Raw genomic sequence first — 21,186 nt, 5'->3', positions numbered from 1 at the left:
ACCAGGACCCAGGACGCCGTCCGTGATAGATGTGTAGACCCGAGCCTCCCGATTCTGCAGTCAGTCCACGTTCATTGTTCAAATAATAGAAACAACAAATGGAGAAAAACAATCATTAAAAATTACCTGCAGTGTGGCCGCTGTAGGAAACAAGACGACCCCTTGGGGCACATCCTTCTTTCAGCTGCTGGAACCCTTCTGGGTGCTCCGGCCTCCAGACCCTGTGCTTTCCGCTCCATCAGCCTGCAACAGTTTTCCTCCGGGTCTTTGAGTGCCCGGCTCCTTCTCATCTAGTTCTTTCTTAAGGGTCACTTTGCCAGAGGAGTCACCTGCCCACCTCGCCCCACAGAGCCCCCAACCCATTCCTCTGTTTCCTTACTTCGGTATATGTGTCACTCTCGGAAGTTGGCGTCTTCGTTTGTCCATTTATTCAGTAATTTATTCATGCCCTATTTACTGAAGGCTTACTGTGTGCCAAGCACTATTCTAGGTTCTGGAAATACAACAGGGAACAAAAAAGACCAAAAATCCTGCCCTGAAGCTGATAGTCTAATGAGAGGTGACAGACATAAACAACATGAATACAGGTCTGTGGGATTAGAGAGGGCGGGAAGTGTGGGGATGTGAAAGCTGGGAAGGAGGTGGGGAGTGCTGGGGGGGCGGGTCGCTGATTTAAGCAAGGGGTCTGGGAGGGTCTCATTGAGAAGGTGGTTTTGGGAGGAAGAGCATTCTAGGCAGAGAGAAGAACACGTGCAAAGGCCCTGAGGCAGGAGTATGTGTGAGGAGATTGATAGAAAATGGAGAAGCCAGACTGGCTGGAGCAGGGTGAACAAGTGGGGATGTCAGATAAACAGGGGAAGCAGAGGGTGAGTGCAGATCACGTGAGGCCAAAATAAAATCTGACTTTTATTCTGAGGGAGGTGGGGGCAGTTGGAGCATTTTGAACAGAGGAGTGACACAATCTGGCTTGTGTTGTAAAAGGTCCATTCTGGCTGTTGTGTTGAGAATGGGCTTCAGGAAGACAAGAGCAAGAGGGTGGACGCAGGGATCATGTTGGTAGTGTGTGCACACACATACACGAACACACAAGCACACACATGTGTACACACACTTTTCTGCAACAGAGTGGTTTCGTGTTCATGTATTCTGTTCTATTACTGTGCTCTTAATACGTCATCTGCTTCTTTCCATATCAATAAATATGGAGCTATGTCATGATTTTGATGTGTTCATATTATTCTCTTGCATGGATGTACCATAATTTATCTAGCCAGTCTTGAATTAAACACTTGAGCAGTTCCACATTTTTCATCATGATAAACAATCATACAGTGAACGTTCTTGAACTTCCATCCCTCAGTATTTCTTTGAGATGGAGTCCTAGAAATAGAAATGTTGGGTAGAAGTCTATAAATAGTTGAAGGCTTTTGATCCATGTTGCCAAATCGCCTGGAAGAAAAAGCGTACCAAGCTCGTTCCCACCAGCTGTGCGCCTGCCTCTCACCTCCCCCCGTTCCGATTTTAGATAGTATTTCAATTTTAATGCTTTGCTAATCTGATGGGTTAAAACATAGTATTTTTCTGTTCTTATTATTTGCCATTTCATGGCTTTGCTCATGTATTATTTGAACTATTGGCCTTTTCTTATTAATCTTTAAGAGCTCTTAATATATGAAAGATATATTGTCATAAATGTTACACATTTTTAAGGATTTTTCCATATAATCTTTTTTATTTTTTCGTTTTAGAAATTATCAAATATAATATACACATAAAATATGAAACTTATGAAAGGTATAAAGAATAAAAGAAAACAACCCCCTGTGCCCACATCCCCAGCTTAAGGAAGGGGACATCTCCAATACGCCAATTGCATTCTCCTTTCTCCCCCAGCCAAACTAGTCACTCTCCTGAATTTGACGGCAATGGGTCCCTGGCTGTTTTTTTTTTTAAATAGTTTTAGCTAACATGTACGTCTTCCAAAACAACGTGGTTTTAGTTTTGCAAGGTTTTGAGCTTTGTGTGCATCAAATCATACAGCACGTATGCATTCACGATCTGCTGCTTTCAAACAATGTTACATGTGTGAGTTTCCTCCACGTGGAAGCCGAGCTGTGGTTCACCTGTTTTCCTTGTGGTGGAGGGATCGGCTCTCATTTTCGTGCCCTTGACTTACACGTGCTCCTGCTGCTGTGCATGCCGGCTCCTTCTGCTGCTGCTATGGGCATTGTTGTTCACCCCTTCCAGTGCGACTGTGACAAAGTTTCTCTAGAAGTGGCATTTCTGAGTCCTGAGGAATTCATATCTTAAAATTTACTAGCTCTTGCCAAGTTATTTTCCAAAGTGTGTTTTACCAACTTGTATTTTGCTAAGCAATATTACCAGATTTCTGATTTGTCCACATCCTTGCCAAGACGTGTTATTGTCAGACTTTTTTTTTTTTTTAAAGACTGGCACCCGAGCTAACAACTGTTGCCAATCTTCTTCTTTTTTTCCTTTCTGCTTTTTTCTCCCCAAAGCCCCCCCGGTACATAGTTGTGTACTTTTAGTTGTGGGTCCTTCCAGTTGTGGCATGTGGGATGCTGCCTCAGCAGGGCCTGATGAGCCGTGCCGTATCTGGGCCCAGGATTCGAACCCGCTAAACCCTGAGCGGCCGCAGCTGAGCGCGCGACCTTAACCCCTTGGCCATGGGGCTGGTCCCAGGACTTTTTAACTTTTAATTTTTTCTTAAAATAGGGCACATGAAATGGAAGTAGACAAGGAACACTTTTGATTAAAAAAACAGCTGTTAGAAGAGAGAGCTAGATAAAAGGTTATGGATTTTTAAATATTTATTTATTTGTTTGTTTTAGCGTTCCTAGAATAGTAAGAAGGTGAGCTAATTCTCCGCTTTGATTAAGCCGGAAATGATCAGAGCTTTTGTTAGAAATTGAGATAATTTTAAGGCCAAAAAATAAGCTATTTGGGGGAGAACTTGCAGGAAGAGACAATGACACTGTTAAAAAGCTGAATACTCTCCCCTTTGGGCATCAAGGATAAGATCCGGTTAGAATGCACCATCTAAGAGGGAAATGGAATTCCTGAACTACTTTTTTCTGGACCTACAATTAGAAACATTGCATTTGTTTTCTTACAAAAAGGAAAGGGATGTATCAATAGGTAAAGAAATGTGTTATCTCGTGTTCTAGGAAGTGCTTGCTGATCAATACCTACGAAATGAAACCATGTGCGTAGTGTGTACCATCCAGATTTAGTTAAGATTCTTTATATGTAGATTTCTTTGCAATAAAGTTTTACTTCGCATTCGTGACAGGTTCATGAAAGTGAAAATCACTCAGTAGCTTCATCCAAAGCATTGCAGAACTGCTCACCTTTCTGTTTTTGTCTTTTCCTGGCGATAATCCTCCTGCACAGTGGCATGCCGAACACCCGGCCCACGAGTACGGGGAACCGGTAGTGTTCATGGGTGAGGCACGTTTCAGCCGGGAAGTACCGAGCCTGCTGACAAAATGCATGAGCTAATTAGGCGTGAACTCTAGCAATCGGTTCTTGTTTCTGCAAATGTAAAATGCTGCTCTCCATCTATCGTGTTTTCTTCCCAGTCTAAAAGCCTCACAAATTAGTGGGCTTGGAAAACCAGAGGTTTCACTGGCAGAGGCCGATGGCACAGATGCTCCTGGGTTCTGGCCACTGTATGCAGGTCCCTCTGAGCACCACTCAGGGTTTGTGTTTGGAACAATATGGAGGTGCAGGGGGAGTAACCTGGGAACTCCAGACAGGGGCCTGGGTTCTGGACTCCTACAAATGAGTCGTGTGACTTTGAACAGAGCACTTCCTTTTCTGGGCTGGTGTTTTCTCATTTGCAAAGTGAGGGAGTTGGACATTTTCACTAAATATTTACTTTTAGCATATCCTACATGCCAGGGGCCAAAATAAAAATTATAGTAATAAAATTCATGGTCTGTATTCCTTATGATGTCCAAAATTTGAGATAAGTGACAAAGAACATGAAAACGATTCCAGGATGGCGAGACCAGCAGAGGGTGAGAGGATGCAGAGCAGAATGACCCCTAGCCCGGTTCAGAAGAAGCTGGGGGGTGCTTCTTCAGGAGCTGACACACTACAGAGCCGTGCAGGGTGAAGACGGAGACACTGGGCGAAGTAGGATTGGGGAGAATGTTACCTGACACGAGAAGTATGTGCAAAGGCATGGAAGTGCGAGAGAAAATGCCACATGCACGGTGCTCTTCAAACAGGGCCCCAAATTCTTTGACACTCTTCCCATGGACGGGTCTGTGCCCCCTCCCTTGAATCTGGGCAGGCCTGTAAGTATGGTGGAAGTGATGCTGTGTGAGGCTAGATCGTGAAAGATCAGCTTCTGTTTGTTCGCTGGGCTATTTGCTCTTGGAGCCGTGAGCTACCATGCGAGAAATCAGCTATCCCAGGGCCTCCATGCTGTGAGGAAGCCCAACCCGGCCACACGGAGAAGCCATGGCTAGGGCTCTGTCTGGAAGCCCCAGAGAGCCCAGCCTTTGTATCAAGGCTGCACAGGCACCAGCTGTGTGAGCAGAGAAGCCTCTATGCGGTTCCAACTTCAAACGATTCACATCTTGCCTGTGGAGGCTGCTGACATCATGAAGCAGAGACAAACCATCCCCACCGTGCTCTCTTTCTGAACTCCTGACCCACAGGACCCACGAGCATCTTACACGGTTGATGTTTTTTACCATTACATTTTGGGGTGGTTTGCTAGGCACCAAGAAAGAATGAGAACAGGTCCCTTTCAGCCCAGAGATTTGGTTATTCTGTAAACCCCAAATATATCCTCCTCTTCTTCCAAAAGAAAGCTCTGAAGGCATGACCTTTTGGTTTGAAGAAAAATGGTTGCAGGCACATCAAGACAGATATTTGGATTCTTCGATTATAGTAAACAAACCCAAAGTGGTTTAAATCATAAAAAGAATTCATTGATTTGCACAACTGGGAAGGTCAAGGTGGGAATCCAGCATGTCAGCATCCAGCGTTCGAGTGAGGACCGGACTCCGATCCTCTCCAGTTCTGCTCTCTGCTTTGCTCTGCGTTCCTTTTGTCTTCAGGTGGGTACCCCCCGAGTGGAAGCGAGATGGCTACGGTCAGCACCCACAGAAAGAGAGCACCCCTACGTTCATCTCAGTGGTTAAGTGCCCACATTCCGCTTTGGCGGCCCAGGGTTCGCTGGTTCGGATCCAGGGTGTGGACATGGCACTGCTTGTCAAGCCATGCTGGGGCAGGCGTCCCACATAAAAGACAGGAAGATGGACATAGAGCCAGTCTTCCCGGCTCTTTTTTTTGTGAGGAAGATTAGCCCTGAGCTAACATCTGCTGCCAATCTCCTCTTTTTGCTGAGGACGACTGGCCCTGAGCTAACATCTGTGCCCATCTTCCTCTACTTTGTATGCAGGACGCCTGCCACAGCATGGCCTCACAAACAGTGCCACGTCCTCACCCAGGATCCGAACCGGTGAACCCCAGGCCACTGAAACGGAATGTGTGAACTTAACTGCTGCGCCACCGGGCTGGCCCCTGTCATTCTTTTTTGTTGATGTTAATTAATAAACATTCCTGAATTTTAATGACGAATGACATGCTTTTATCCAGTATTACAACCTGAAATAGCATGTCTGAATTTCCTTCAAGATAATAGTCTATTGTTAAAAAGCAGAAAATACTTAGTTTCATGGATCATATTCTAATCATTATGCTTTATTCAAATAATACAATATAAGGCCGAAGCTCTATATATGCATTCCTTTTCCACGTGTTCTTTTGCTTCCAAGTCTTTGTGTTGGGCTCACCGACAACTCCAGGATTCTAAAACTCATGTGCGTAGGATCTAGGACTTTTCTTGGAGCCAATCAAGAAAATGGAACAAAACAAGAACCCGAATCAGCAAGGTATTCAAGAGATACCTTATACCTTATGGGTAAAAGGTGGAGAAGAAACAGGGATCTAAGGATGGAAAAACACAACTGGTATCATGGAAACTGTGTTATGAGAGGGTTTTTTTTGAAAGAAGCATATCTCCTCTTCTAGCATGTTCCATGCCCCATAGTGAACCCTAACCTCGCTAGCAGGAAAGAAAGATGCCGGCCTTGGACTTGAGTCTAGTCTACATGATCTATGCTCGTGTGACTCCTCGGCAAAATTCTGGGATCTTCCTAACTGCAGGAATCCCAAGATTCTGCCCACAGGAGTGACAGCATTGACGGTACCATGGGAGCTGACTGTCTGTCGATCTGTTATGACCTCCATCGCTTCTGTCACGTGAAGAAGAGGCTCTTGTTCTCTTTTAAGATGATAAGCTTGATTGAGATCAAGGTACCTTAACCTTGGAAAGCTCTCAAGCATTTCCTGCCCCCGGAATTGCCTTGTTCTTGCCACCACCTCCAGGAAGGCGGCACACCTTCCTCCCTCTTCTCCGTCGTGTTGTTGGATCCACCATCATTCAGGCAGAGAAGGGGGACAGGGTCAGAGGTAGCCGCCGGGTTGCTCAGACTCCACCTTAGACATTTCAGGAGGGAGGGAAGAGAGCCTGCTGTGCCTTTCCAGGAATTTCCTTCAGCTGGCATCTGCGAAGGCTCAGAGGCCAAGCTGATCTCTGGGGTGGGTTCAGGGACATCCAGGAACAGCCCGAAGTTCCTCCAGGGTCTCTAGGACAGGTCGTGAAGGTGAAGTTCAAGTTTCTCCAATTGCTAGACAGTGGCCATGAAAGGAGGACAGCCTAGGCTGGCCAGCGGAGGCCAGACCCCAACATAGGGTCAGCCGTGAGGGAATAACCCGGCCCCTCCTTGCATTTATATTGTATATTTGTACCTGTGCCCTCATTGTAGTGTGACTTTATCTAGAAATGTGTTTTTCAAGCTAGAAACTATTTTCTAAGGATCCAGATGTTCCTGAGGGGTGTCTGTTCCATCTGGTTTCCATCTCAGCCGCAGGGGTGGACGTGCAGCTTCATTTTATATTCAGATCTGTTACCTCAGTAGTAACAAGCTGATGGATTAACCTGGAGTTTGCACTGCCTGACATGACTTATCTACAACAGAATCTCATTACCGTGGCTTTAATTACAGGCCAGAATGTGAGTGATGGTGAGTTTTTCGTGGATCTCTTTTCAGAAAAAAAAAATAAGGAAGCTTAACTTACACAGCTGCCCTCTTAATTACACTGACCTCCTTTCTGTTTCTCCAACATGCCAAGGTCTTTCCTACCCCAGGGCCTTTGCTCACACTGTTCTCTCCACCTGGAACACTCCTACCCCAGCAACTTGGAGGACTCATGCTCATCCTTCAAACATTAGTTCAAGGGTTGTCTCCTCTGGTCTCTATGTTGGCATAAACCCCCACCCCGCCCTATTTATTCTTTCTCACACATCCCCATTTATTTCCTTCATAACATGTAATAGCAGCAAGTGTAGCTATCTCGTTGATTTCTTTACTTGCTCTCTGCTCATTGCCCAACCCCTGTGAGAACGTCAGGTCCATGCTAGGAGGTGTGTTCCTTTTCTGGTTTACCACTGCATCTGCCTGGTGCACGATATGAGCTCAATAAATCTGCAGAAGTGCATGAGTACGTGAGAAAAGAGCCAAGGCAAGGACCCAGAGGGAAGCAGCCGGTGAGCAGTGCATGTTTGGTTGTGTTGCAAATCCCCCGGTGTTGCCGAGGGCCACATTAGCTACAAGTGGCCTCTCTGGCAGGTTCAGTTAAGATCCTTTGTGTACAAAGTGGGATCGGCGAGCACAGAGGACGGCGGGTCTCTCAGCAGCTCTTTATACTCCTCTTGCAACAAAAATGACTCCTAGGCACGCAGGAAGAGAACCAAGGTTTATTCAGTACCCACCATGCGCCCAGTCCTGCGCCGGGCAATGAACACTGGCTTAATCCCCACAAACACCCAGTGAGGGTACGTGTCCCTGGCCCCACTGTACAGAGGATGACACAGCAGCTTGCAGATGCTGGACGTCTTGACAGGGCCACATGGTCGGGGTGTGAGTGGCTCAGGATTGGCAGCCACTTCCTCCTGCTGCTGAAGTCTGGGCCTCTTCCACCACGGCACAGAGCTCCTCCAGGGGGGCCAAGCCTTCCCTTGTGAAACTTCTGAAGCTTGTAAACCTTGTCATCTGTAACCCATCTGTCTTTACCTCTACACTCACTCTTCTCCTTTGTTTGTATGCAGAGTTTTTGTTATTCTCTAGCTGTCTGGTCTTGGGCAAGTTACTTAACCTCTCTGAGCTTTAGTTTCCTTACCTGTGAATTGGGATGATAATATGGCTATTGTGAGGGATAAAACCCTTAGACACATATCTGATGAGTATTAGCTGTAATAATTATTATTATATTATTAGTTAGGATAAGTAGTGTTGGTTGCTTCAACAAATACCCTCAAAATCTTAGGCTTAACCCAATAAAAGTTTGTTTCTCACTCATCTCACAATCCAGCATGGGTCGATGGATAGGCTCGGTCCCTCCAGGCTCCTCCCGTAGTCCGGCTCCATCATCTGTGGCCTCAGAATCGCCACTGAATTATTTGCATTGGCTGGCAGTTGAGAGAAGAGAGGGCAGAGGATTGTGCAAGAGGTTGTACAGGCCAGCGTGGACGTGGTGAACATCCAGTCTTCCCACAGGGCCCCACGTGACTACCTGGGGCAGGGATGTGGGTCTGACTGTAAGGAGAGGAAAAGAAGAGGAGGACGGTGGGTGTTGGTGAGCACTGAGGATTTCTGCTACATGATTACACTTGGAATAGATATTTCCAATCCCCTACCGTTTTAGCAATTCACCTGGGCATGTCTTCCCTAAAAAGCACCCCACCCCTCCCCAATTCCCTACCTGCCCATTGATGCTTACCTGCCTAGCACAGTACTTCTTCAGAAGTGTGACCACAGAAGAGTGTTCCCCACATCAGAAAACAGAGGTTTTTTTAAAGCCATTTGATCTGAGCTAATGGCTAGTAATGGGTTAACATACAACTGTCCGTAGTGCTATTTGCATTTTGAAATAAGTCTCACAGGGCCTGCCCGGTGGCACAGCAGTTAAGTCCGCACGTTCTGCTTCAGCAGCCTGGGGTTCGCTGGTTCGGATCCCGGGTGCCGACATGGCACCTCTTGGCAAGCCATGCTGTGGTAGGTGTCCCACATATGAAGTAGAGTAAGATGGGCACGGATGTGAGCTGAGGGCCAGTTTTCCTCAGCAAAAAGAGGAGGATTGGCAGCAGATGTTAGCTCAGGGCTGATTTTCCTCAAAAAAAAAAAAAAAAGAAAAGACAGAGAAAAGAGGAAGTGAGCTCTTGGCAGGGGATATTTGGGCTTTCTGCAGGTGGTGACCTTGTCCTTTCAGGTGAAATTCAAGTGGAGACCGTCATGGCGGTCTGTTCCCTCTCCTCTCCTCTCCAGGGTAACAGTCACTTCTGGGAAGGAGCTCTACCACGCTGCCTCCATGTTTGGGGCTTTCTCCTGCCCACACTGTAGCCTCTTTTATTCTCCCCTCTCCAGAGGGCCAAGAGGGAGCTCTTCGGCATACAAAGTAGCTCCCTTATCAGTGTCCTTCCTTTCATTTCACAGAGCACTCACTGACCAGATCTTCACATTGCAGATGTGTGAGCTCCGACAACCGTTGTCAATCACTGAACACTCAACAAAATTTAATGAGTGGTTTCTGTGAGCAAGGAAGTCATTACATTTCTGTAATAGAGGGGGAAAAATGTACGTATTTTTGGTTTAGGCTATTTCATTTTGGGAGTTTATAAAATGTCTTAACTGGCAAGTTACTCAGAAAAGATTCCCTACCTAAAAAACATAAAATCTGTTCTCCTATCTGATGTGCCTTTGTGCATTTTTCTAAGCCGCTGGTTTTCTAATTAGGAGGAGAGAAGAGGAAGTTTTATCCCTGTCCCCATTAGAGCATGTGACCGCGTTTCAATTAGAATTTTCTGTTGGCTGGATAAGGGTAATGAATAGATCTTTATCAAATAATTTGATAGACTTTGTTACATCCAGCGACTTGTACTAATAAGATGCGCTCGGAATCTCGGCCGTGTTTGAAGTTGGCAAGACATCTGCAGAAAGTGGGAGCAGGGCTCCGGAGACCAGCCCCAGCATTTACGACCAGCACCTCCGAGTTATTCTCTGTGTTGTTTCACAGAGGTCAAGGTTGCCTGAAACTATTCCTTTTGTTGGTAACTAAGCCAACGACCCCTAATGGTCTATTGAACACAAGCAACAAGAGCCACAGCGCAGGGGGGCGAGGCTCAGAAATCAGTGAATAACATAAAAGCTTCAAGTGGTCGACATACAGCCCTTTAAATTGACACACATTACGCTATCTTTTCCCCCCAGCATTGCAACAGATTGTTCTCTTCCGGCTAAGCTCTGGGTGAAATAGTAAGGGATCTGTTTCACCAGATTTTGAATCTTGTTTCTATATGTGTGCGTGCATATAGTCAAACGACGTCAGCCCAACAAGATGGAGACTCACAAAACTGAGCTGCGTCAAGGAATCGCGTCTTCAGAGGGGCTGTCTGGCACTGGCTATATGCACGTCGAATGGGATGGTGGGCAGAATCTCTACACCAATCAGCATGGTCTACCCATCATGTCGCATTTATACTGTGAAGTCACCCCAAGTAACGACGTATGGGGTGACTTTCACGATGATCATTTATGGAGTACTTAGCACATGTCTGACACTGGGCTAATCCTTCCACAAGCGTGATACCATTTTTCTTCTCAGGAATCCAGTGGATTAGGTCGTTTGATAGTTGGGGATGTTGAATCACAGAGAAGTTAAATCACTGGCTCAATTAAATAGTGAGCAAATTAATTTGAACTGAGGTCTGGCTGCCTCCAAAGTGGGTGCCACTGTTCTACAGCGCCCCGTGAGTCATCACGGAACCCTCCCTCTGGGCAAGGAAGTGATTGAATTGAGCTAAGCCCAGAAGGGAAGCTTGGTTGTCCTTTTCTTGCCTAAAATGGAGTCTCTTTACTCCAGCCTCTCTCATCCCCATGTGTCTGCACTCAACAAGTTCTAAATAACGTGCTTATTACTTTTTAGATTCAGTTCCTAGAGTCTCTCTTTCTCTAGTGTTGGAACCTCCTGCTCAGTTCTCTTCAGCATCCTTCTATGCCTGCGACTCAGGGAGGATGAGCTCTCTGGCCCTGTATCTACCAGTTAGTCCAGGTTGCTAAGACTTTTGCGAGGCATGTAATCACAGCTCACCCTGGTGTTTCTCGTACCCTCAAAGATGAGCTGAGTGGCTTTGGCCATAGTTAATATTTAACACGCACACTGAGATCAGAAAACAGATTGCCCATCTCACCCACCCCCACACAACTTCTGCATAATAAAGTAATGGTCTAATCCTGGAATTAAAAGGAAGGAAAGAAGAAGGAGAGGGAGGGAGCTGGGAGGAAGAGAGAAAAGGAGGAAGAAGTAGGGAGGGGGGATGGAGGACAGGAGAGCACCGTGTTGCCCGCCCCTCCCCTGAGTCTCCATTCAGGTTGTGCTGGAGCGAAATAGCAGAGGAAGCTGCGTGGACTTTCACGTCAGATCTTCTCACGGCAGATCCCTTCTTAGCCACATGGTCAGGCCACGCATCCAACTCTCCTGAGCCTCAGCTTCATCTTCTGCAAAGTGGTGAAAATAACGGGATGCCCTCCAAAGAACTGTTGGGAGAATTGACTAAGATGGCGTATTTAATGGAGATGGCACAGAGTGGGTACCTCCCAAATTTAGTTTCTTTCCCCTAAAAGGGCTTTGAGTCTTTCCTACTTGTGAATTCCTTGTTGAATTGCAGGATCTCTAAAGGCACAGACACGCCGTCTGTTTCTCCCTCTCCCCACCCCCTGCCCCAAATGGTACAGCTGGAGTCCTTGCTATAGTCCCCACAACGTGACAAACCCGCGTGTTTGATTGACATCGTTCGGAGGCCATACCAATGTTAATTACTCTTTTGATCAGAAAGTTCATCCTTATCTCTTAGGTCCCTTCTGCTATAATTTATTCTTATTTTTGCTTGTTCAGCCCTGAATTTGTCAAGGCAGCATTGAAAAGAAGAGGAAAGAATAAGAAAGGAGAAAAAAATAGGCCATTTGATGGAAGGCTAGACATTTCTATGAAGTGTCAGAGACTGAAAAGATGAAAAGAGAAGAGAGCGAGGGAGAGACTGGGCCCCTTAATGCAGCATCTCACAATGAACCATCCACAGCCCCAAAATTATATTTTGAGGAACCTTTCGAGATGATCGCTCTTTTTTAATTCCTTAAGACAGAGGTCAACTGTAATTCTGAGAGAGGGACTTCTTTGCCTTTTGTCTAATTGAGACTCTTTACCAGGCAGCGCCAAATGCACTGGCTGGTTGAGCTGCTTTGCTTTGGAATATTAAACTCATTTCTCAAGCGTTTGAGTTCATGGCTGCTGGCGGGTCTGGTGTCAGACCAAGCTGGGTTTGAGTCCAGGCTCTGCCAGTTATTGGCTGTGAAGCCTCCTGCAAGTGGCTTCCGTTCTTGGAATCTCACCTGAAATGCAGCTGATAATGACCTCACGGGAATATGTGAGGATTAAGTGATTTAATAAAACTAGAGAACCGGACATGGCTGTCTTCATGGTAAATGTCCAATAAATGTTTATTGCATTGGACTTTAGATATTGATTAAAAAAAGAGTAACTTGAGGTTTGGGGGGAGGAGGAGAGGTACTAATGGAGGTTGTGAAAGATGGGGGGGCCCAAAGGTCTCCGGGGTTATTGACGCATCAGACAGACCGCAGAGCTGGTGAAGGACAGACGTGCCTGCAACTCAGAGTTGAAGTCACAGAAGCCAACAGTTTCTGCCCAGAGGGTGCTGGGAGCACCGCTGTGGCTCTGGGAGGAACAGTGTGTTCCAGATGCACACAGCTGTGAGCCTCTGAGGGCCAAGGGTCCAGGCTTTCTGTGGGAGCATATTGTGCTTTCTCCCTTCCCAACTGGAGCCGGCGGAGCCCAGCACAGGCTCTCACTGTGCAGAGCTGGGACGGTGGCCACGGCACAGAGAAAGGCTCATGATGTCCCCAGGCGCCCCGGACATCAGCACCAAGACCTCCTTCTTAACTGTCCAACACTCTGCAGGGTGCCTTTCCCTTCCAGCCTTCAGAACATCCCAGCGCCCCTCCCCGAGTGTCCTGGCAGGACCTCCGTCCGTCAGGTCACCTGGCTCTGCTTCAGGAATCATGTGGATGAAGCGCATTCATTGGGTCAGTCTGGGATTTGTCAGCCTTCCCCGAAGAGATGGTAGAGACTCCGGACGTGCGACAGACATTGCTCCCTCGAATGCCCGCTCCTCTGACTAAGAAATCGCAGAGGTGTGAAAGGGACCTTTACTGCAAGCCGAGACGGGCAGCGCTTCCAGCTCTGACAAGACTTTGGAAGAACTGGAAGGTCCTCTCTGAGCTATGGAAATTCTCAGTGACTTAATCCCACTTTTTGTGACAACGACTTTGGGTGACCTGACCTTGGGCCTTTTGACTGGGTCTAGGAAATCTGAAAGCTGCCAAGATGTTGTTCAGTCTCCCCTTGAACGCATCAGCGTGCTGTTACCAAATCGGGAGGTCTTACAGAGGCACAAAGCAAGCGGATTTTTCTTTTGAAAATGGAATGATGCTGCCGCCTCTTTTTTATTTCCCTCTATTTTCTGAGCTGGCTATTATCACTGCTTCTGATTGCTGTGCTCCCAAAGTCAGTCCTGCTTGTGTCTTGAGAGAAGTCTCAGAACTTCTCCTCCTTTCTTTGCTTCCTCTATTTCTTTCTTCATTCAACAGATGTTTGTTAAGGTCCTGTGATGTGCCAGGCACTTTTGCAGACACTGAGGATACAGCAGTGAGCAGTGAAGACAGATATCCCCACCCTCGTGGAACTGATGTTCTAGTGCAGGAGGCAGACAATAATCACAGAAGTAAAATATACAGAATGTCAGATGGGGTAAGTGGTCAGGGAACATGAAGAATTGTAAGGGAAGCAGGGTGGTCTGGACATGTGTGCAGAGGTTTAAGGAGATGAGAAAGCCACCCATGGAGCACGCCAGGCAGACCGAATAGCATGTGCAAAGGCCCTGAGGCAGGGGCATTCAGGTATGTTTAAGTGTCAACCAGACGACCTGTATGGCTGGAGCAGAGCAAGCCATGGGAGTAATGGGAGAGAGGTCAGCAAGGTTGTGGGGCGACAGATCATGTGGGGCTGTGGCAAAGGATGTGGACTGACTTTTAGTGATGTGGGAGCTGGTGGAGGGTTTTGAGCAAAGAAGGGACATGATCTGACTTACATGCTGAAACGCTCCCTCTGGCTGCTGCTAGGAGAATGCGCCATAGAGTGGCGAGGATGGAAGCAGGGGACCAGTTAGGAAGCTCCTGCAGTACGAGGGGTGAGAAAGGCCGGGGCTGGAACCAGGGCAGCTGCAGGGGAGGCGGTGAGAAATATTCAGAAATCAGAATGATATTGTGGAGGTAAAACGACCAGGATTTGATGGGTGAGGGAGGCATGTGGAATCAGGTCCCAGTTTTCTGTTGGATGGAGACGCCATGTCCCATGATCCCCCCGGGAAGAGGGCCTGACCCTGAGAATGGCTCCGATCTTTGTGAGCTGGCGGGTACCAGGCTGCTTGGCGTGCCCGTTCACAGGCCGTCTTAGGTAGCAGTTACAATCTGCCAGGCACCGTTTCTGCATTGTGCATATAGTAGCTGCCCTCATCGCACACCTGTGAGATGAGTCCTGCTATTGTCTCATCTTACAGATGAGGACCCTAAGCCTGAAAGAGGTTCACCCTAAGTCACGGGTCACAGGTCACATAGCTGGTAAAGGGAGGCCTTGGAACTCAGATCAGGCGGACGCCTGCAGAGTGCAAGCTCCTGCCCACCGAGGGACGCTCCCTCTGTGCCAGCACGACGATGACATCCATAACGCTAAGTGCTCCTTACATGTGAACACACACGTCTGCTGTGCTGGGACGTGTACTGGATGGTCTGGTTTTAGTAATGCACCCTGGGAAAGAGGGAAGTAAGACAGTGACTATTTTCAAGAAGTTGTGGAACTTGGGTGAGACCATTCAATGGATCGGTTCTACATCTGTTTGTCTTCATCCATTTGGCAGTATGAACAAAATCACCGTAGACTGGGGGCTTCAACGACAAACACTTGTTTCTCACGGTTCTGGAGGCTGGGACGTCCTAGACGAAGGCACTGGCAGATTCGCTGTCTTGTGAGGACCTGCCTCCTCATTCACAGCCGGTCATCTTCTTTCTGTGTCCTCCTGTGGTGAGGGGTGAGGGAGCTGTCTGGGGTCTCTCTTATAGGAACGCTAATCCCATTCAAGAGGGCTCTGCCCTCATGACCTCATCACCTCTCAAAGGACCCATCTCCTAATACCCACACAGTGAGGATTAGGTTTCAACATAGCAATTTGGGAGGTAACGCAAACATTCAGTCCATAGCACTGTTCAGGAAGGTAGACTGAGGAGCTGGATTTCCTGGGGTCAAATCCTGGCTCCGTCACTTACTACTGTGTGACCTTGGACAACTGACCTCACCACTCTGAGACTCAGTTTCCACAGCTGTAAATGATGTTATGGGTTGAATTGCATTCCTCCAAAACTCATATATTGAAATCCTAAATCCCAGTACATCAGAATGTGACCTTTATGGGAAATAGGGTTGTTACAAATGTGATTAAAGTGAAGATGAGGTCACACTGGAGGAGGGAGGGCCCCGGATCCAATATGACTGGTGTCCTTATAAAAAGGGGAGTTTGGACACAGACGCACCCACACAGAGAACGCCGCATCAAGATGAACGCTGACAAGGGGGGATATGCCTGCAACCCAAGGAATGCCGAGAATTGCTGGCAAACCGCCAGAAGCTGGGGAGAGGCCACAGCTGCTCTCTTGCATCCTCAGAAGGAACAACGTACGACTCCTTGATCTTGGACTTCCGGCCTCAAGAACTGCAAGACAATACATTTCTGTTGTGAGCCCCCGAGTTGTTGGTCAGCAGCCCTAGCAAACTAATATAAACGGGGTTAAGAAGAGTGTGCACTTCACGAGGATGTCTGAGGTTAAATAACATACTGTACTTCAATATCCTCACACACAGTAACAATTTCGGCTCTGAGCATCGTCACCAACTTCCTCTTCTTAGTGTTTCATCTAGAGTCCCCATTGCCTTGCCCAGTGCTCTCTTCCCTGTGCTTCAGTGCCCGGGACTTGGGCTAAGCTGAGCTGGGTCCCCAGGACGGCGGCTGGGCGGGTCCCCTCGGCCGATCAGAGGAGTCTGCTTCCTTGGCTGCTGATTTGCTACGTGGCCTTTCGTCAAGTTACTTTGTTGCTCCTTGTGCTTGTTCCTCATCCGTGAGGCCACTGATCCTTCCAGAAGGATGTGAGGAGGCAGAATAATCTTTCGTAAAGTCACCTTGACATTTTGGGGTGGAAGGTGCCGTGTCAATGTGAGGCATGACATCTTCCTTCCAATCCCCCTCCATGTCCAATCGATGCTCCTCTTCGAAGAGTCACTCTCTCGGCTTCAGAGTTTCCTGTGACACTTGAGCTGCAGCTTAAATAAATTGCTCTAGAAGTTCTGTCTTGTGCCGCACAGCCAGCTTACTTGAGAAGTTCTGGAATTCAGCAAGAACCTTGGGGGCTCCATCTCAGCTCCCACTGGTGCACAGCTCCCGGGAGGTACCTGGGGACTCACTTTACCCAAATGCCACGTCCCCAGATGGCAGCAGGCAGACGACTGCTGTGCATGTGGGGCTTTTAGGGGACACATGGAGGAACACTAGGATTTTAAAAGTCGTATGTTTTGCTAACATATATTAGAAAAAATATGACCAGCACATCAAACCAGTGATGCAAATCTTGAAAATTAAATTTGTATAAGAAAAAGAAAAGTGAGTTGCATTTAAAAAATAGTACACAAATCTTGCAGATAGTACATAGCTATGGCCAAAACCATCACTGTGGTTCTTAAATGACCGAAATTTGGGAAATCACAAGGCACTAGATAGCCCTGTGGGTGCTCTAAGTACATAGAAGTGCTGCCTTGACAATTACAGCTTTTAAAAGGTTAGACTTTCTTCACACTGCCAGTCATTTTAGCCCCATCACCCCTGCTGGCCTGGCTCACTAAATTCCACGCTAGAGCCTTGTGTGGGGGCTCTCATAATATACTGTGAAATTCACCGTCCTAAGATGGGTCTCCTGCCTTGGACAGCATCCAATGTCATTTAATCCTGGAAGGACCCCCGTGATAAAACCACTTTAAATCTCTGTTCAAAAACCTTGTTAAGCCTTCTGTTCAAATTTATTGTTTGAAACTGTTCTGCAGTAAGAAATACAGGCCTTTCCGAGAGCCGTTTCTCAAGCTCTCTCTTGTAAGGCTGTTTGTACGCGTTGTAAATCGCTCAGCTGTTGTTACAAGTCATAATGAAATCTCCAGCAATGCCAGCCCGTAGCTGGAACTGAGAAGAGCATTCGAGAGGCAGGTGTTCCTCTTCTGTGGAATCAGAGGAGAAATTTGCCCCCTTTTGCACAGCCTCTGTGTAACCTGTGCCATTTGCGCTATGTGATCCGTGCATTTTATTTCTGAATCAGATTGTGTGGGTGCATGTGTGCATACCAGTTTTCAACTCTGAGCTGATTCTGAGGACCTTTACAACTTTTACAATTTTACCCTGAGGTTTTAGGGGAAACCCAAATTAAATGTCCCCATGCATTTTACAAAGCTCTTTGAAGATACTTGGAGCTCAACTTTACCGCCAAGGGTTTCTACCATCTTTCTTTATCCCTCTAGGCCTATTTTATGTTGAGTGGAGAAAACAAACTGATGTCATGCAAATGACAGCTAATTACAAAAATCAGTTCCTGTAACAACTCGAAAGAGGATCTGGGTCTAAATGAGGAAAGCAAGCTGGGTTGTGTGTTCCTCGTTTTTCGATGGCAAACTGAAATGTCACAGGGTGTGCTCTCAGCTGTCAGCTTCTAATCTAATTAGACAGGATAATTGGGGGGGCTGAGCTTGCTGACGGCTGACAAACAGATTAGTCTAATTTCCTTCATTCTGATACGATGGTGGCAGCATCCAGCTTCTCTCATAACCATGTGGGCCCCGGCCGGGCCCTGTCACAGGGAGAAGAAGCCTTCTGAACTTAAAAGCAAGACTCTGGTGTGATCTAGAGATGGTTTCTGGGTACCAAGGTCATTCTGAAGGGGGCTGGGAAAGTGTTTGTGTTGGGGGCTCCATCCAAACTGTACACGCAAACTAACAGAACGCAGAATTTTTGATTGCATGAGGTAGAAAACTAAACCAATTTGCTAAATAACGATTAAGGAAAATCCCTTTTATTACTTTTAAGCACATGAAGCGATCAGAGTCTAGGTTTATAGACGGTTGCCTAGGAGACCCTTTTGGAGGCCCGTTGGCACGAATAGCGTGATTTATCGCCACCTTTTCGATTCTTCACCTGCAAAGCTGGTATTCAATCAGGACACGCTGGGTTGGCCTTCTGGCCATTCTGACCAGTAAGCCATCAGCTCCAAGGCCGCATCAGCTACTAAATATTTTTAATAGCATCTCCCTTGTATAAATTTTCTATTGCTGTTACAAGCGCCCACAAATTTGCAGCTGGAAACAACACCTATTTCTGATCTCACAGTTGTGCAGGGCAGAAGGCTGGGTACAGTGTGGCTCGGCTGGGTCCCTGCTTTTTTTTGTGCGTGTGTGTGAGGAAGATTAACCCTGCACTAACTACTCCCAATCCTCCTATTTTTGCTGAGGAAGACTGGCCCTGAGCTAACATCCATGCCCATCTTCCTCTACTTTATACGTGGGATGCCTACCACAGCATGGCTTTTGCCAAGCGGTGCCATGTCCGCACCCAGAATCCGAACTGGTGAACCCCGGGCCGCCGACAAGTGGAATGTGCCAACTTCACCGCTGCATCACGGGGCCAGCCCCTGGGTCCCTGCTTTGAGGAGGCTCAAACAAAAGTGTCTGCAGAGCCATGTTCCTTTCTGGAAGTTCTAGATGTAAACCTGCTCCCAAGCCCATTCAGGTTGTTGGTCAAATTCAATTCCTTGTGGCTGGACTGAAGTCTTCCTGGCTGGCTGTCCGCCAGCAGTCGGTCTTCGCTCCTAGAGGCTGTCTGCATCCTTCTCATGCTTTCCATGCATCCTATTCCAGCAACAGCTGGTCAAGCCCCTTTCATGCCCCAAATCTCTCCAACCTCCTCTTCTGCCTCCTTTCTCTGACTCCAGCTGAAGAAGTTTCTCTGCTCTTAAGGATTCTTGTCGTTAGATTGGGACCATCCAGCCAATGCAGGATAATCCCCCTGTTTTAAGGTCCACAATCTTAGTAACATCTGCAAGGGCCCTTTTGCCGTGTAACATAACATCTTCACAGGATCTGGGGGTCAGGGTGTGGATGTCTTTGGGGAGCAGGCATAAACTGAGTGATTTCCATAAGAGTGAACATATATGAAAATATTTTATCTTCATATAGTTGAAATCTTCTCCCCTAGATCTTATCTGCATTAAAATCTTAAATTTAGCAAATGCTATTTTTTTTCATCATAGATAGCACCAAGTTAAATTTTGGCCCAGGCAGTATCCTAGCTACCATCCATTATTCCAAATTAGTAGAGTTCAAAATAATGCAGTTTCACAAGGTAGAAGAGAGGCTCTAATATTATTGGGCTAAAGGAATCTGTGCAGCCTCCTTGTAAGCTCTCAGGCTTGTAGGCTCAGAGATGCTAACACTTGGGGGCTCTGGACACTGGCTTAATTAATCAAATATGACAGCTTGGTTATATGGAAAACGGCTAAGCCACCACGATTGTTATACCACCCATACTTCATCACAACGACAACGTGTATGGATAGGGAACCAGGAACTTGATGGTACGGGCTGCTTACCTACTCTGTGGTAAGACACCTACTACGTGGTGAGACACAGCAGTGACGGAAGTGCAAGAAGCACTGGCCTGGAGCAGGCATCTCTGGGTACACTCTAGTGACCACAAGGGTCCTTTGGGGTGGTCAGCAGGTTGCTTCCTTGCAGCTGTGCTCCGCCCGCACTTGACCCCAACAGGTTGGCGAGGCAACCGTTTCACCCCCACTCCCTGCAGGAGAACCAGAAATCCAATCCTTAGTGTAGAAGTTTCTGTCTTTTTCCCAAATTACTTATTATTTTTTTTACATACCCCCACAGCCTCCTATGACTCAGGAAGGAACAGATGCACGTAGTGATTAAGTAATTCATCAAAGATGACACCGTGGCAAAAATGGGACCAGACTCCTGAACGTGGCCAGTGGGGGACATTATCAAGCAGGTGGTGATCTGCCCTTTTCCTTCATTTCCTCTTCCATATCTTAGTGACTCAATCAGAAAGTAACTAACAGTATTTGACTCTGCAAAGAGAACATGGCCAGCTGTTTCAGATTGGGATTTACCTGGATTGGGCACTCCCTGGGGTGTTGCTTCTTCTCAACCAAAGATGACAAGTTTGAATCCTGCCTCCACCTGATGTGAATGGCTTCTTTTTTCTAAGTGCTCAATGTCTGGTACTGTGGTTGGGTGAAAAGATGGATGGATGGACAGGTGATGCACAGATGGGTGGGTGGATGGATGGATGGATAGTCAGGTGGATGGGTGGATGGATAGATGGATGGACAGATGGCTATAATGGATAATTATGACATGGTGTGCCTTTACCTCTGTCTAATTGGGATGTTAAACTGAACCATGCAGCCAAGATGCAACCACATCAAAATTACTGGCATTGCTATTGCACTGTAAGGATGTAGATTAAAAGAATAGCATTTTTAATTTGAGAACTATAATCAAATAATATAAAAAATATAAATAATCATGATTAAAAGAACAAAAGAAGCCATACACAGAAAAACTATCATGTATGTACTGCCCATAATTAATTCAGGCAGATAAACCCTTTGTGTGTTCTTGGAGCTACTTATCTCTTCCCATGAAATCAGAATCCTGAGTGAGCTACACTATTAGACATTATTCATCAGATTAGTGCCAGGAGGGGATGAATAATAATTATTTTTCTCAATTTTCTTTGCCACCACAGACAAACATGCACACACACCCTGGATATGATAAGGAGTGTACGGTCTC

At 46.9% G+C, this 21,186-nt stretch overlaps 1 protein-coding gene and 1 long non-coding RNA gene across 4 annotated transcripts in view; one reads left to right on the top strand and one right to left on the bottom strand.

The window, feature by feature from the left end:
* LOC138921040 (uncharacterized) overlaps positions 1 to 424 on the bottom strand; it is a 37,605-nt gene extending 37,181 nt beyond the window's left edge. Inside the window, exon 1 of one of the 2 annotated variants that reach the window (XR_011433207.1) lies at positions 127 to 424. This is a non-coding gene — a long non-coding RNA (uncharacterized lncRNA). The remainder of the gene's footprint in view (positions 1 to 126) is intronic. The other variant, XR_011433208.1, reaches the window with a different exon arrangement.
* KAZN (kazrin, periplakin interacting protein) overlaps positions 1 to 21,186 on the top strand; it is a 1,019,918-nt gene that overhangs the window by 296,915 nt on the left and 701,817 nt on the right. The window lies entirely within an intron of this gene.

This window comes from Equus caballus, chromosome 2, assembly GCF_041296265.1.
Source record: "Equus caballus isolate H_3958 breed thoroughbred chromosome 2, TB-T2T, whole genome shotgun sequence".
Classification (NCBI taxonomy): Eukaryota; Metazoa; Chordata; class Mammalia; order Perissodactyla; family Equidae; genus Equus; species Equus caballus.
Note: the sequence above shows the minus strand (reverse complement) of the source record. Positions and strands in the feature narration are given on the sequence as shown.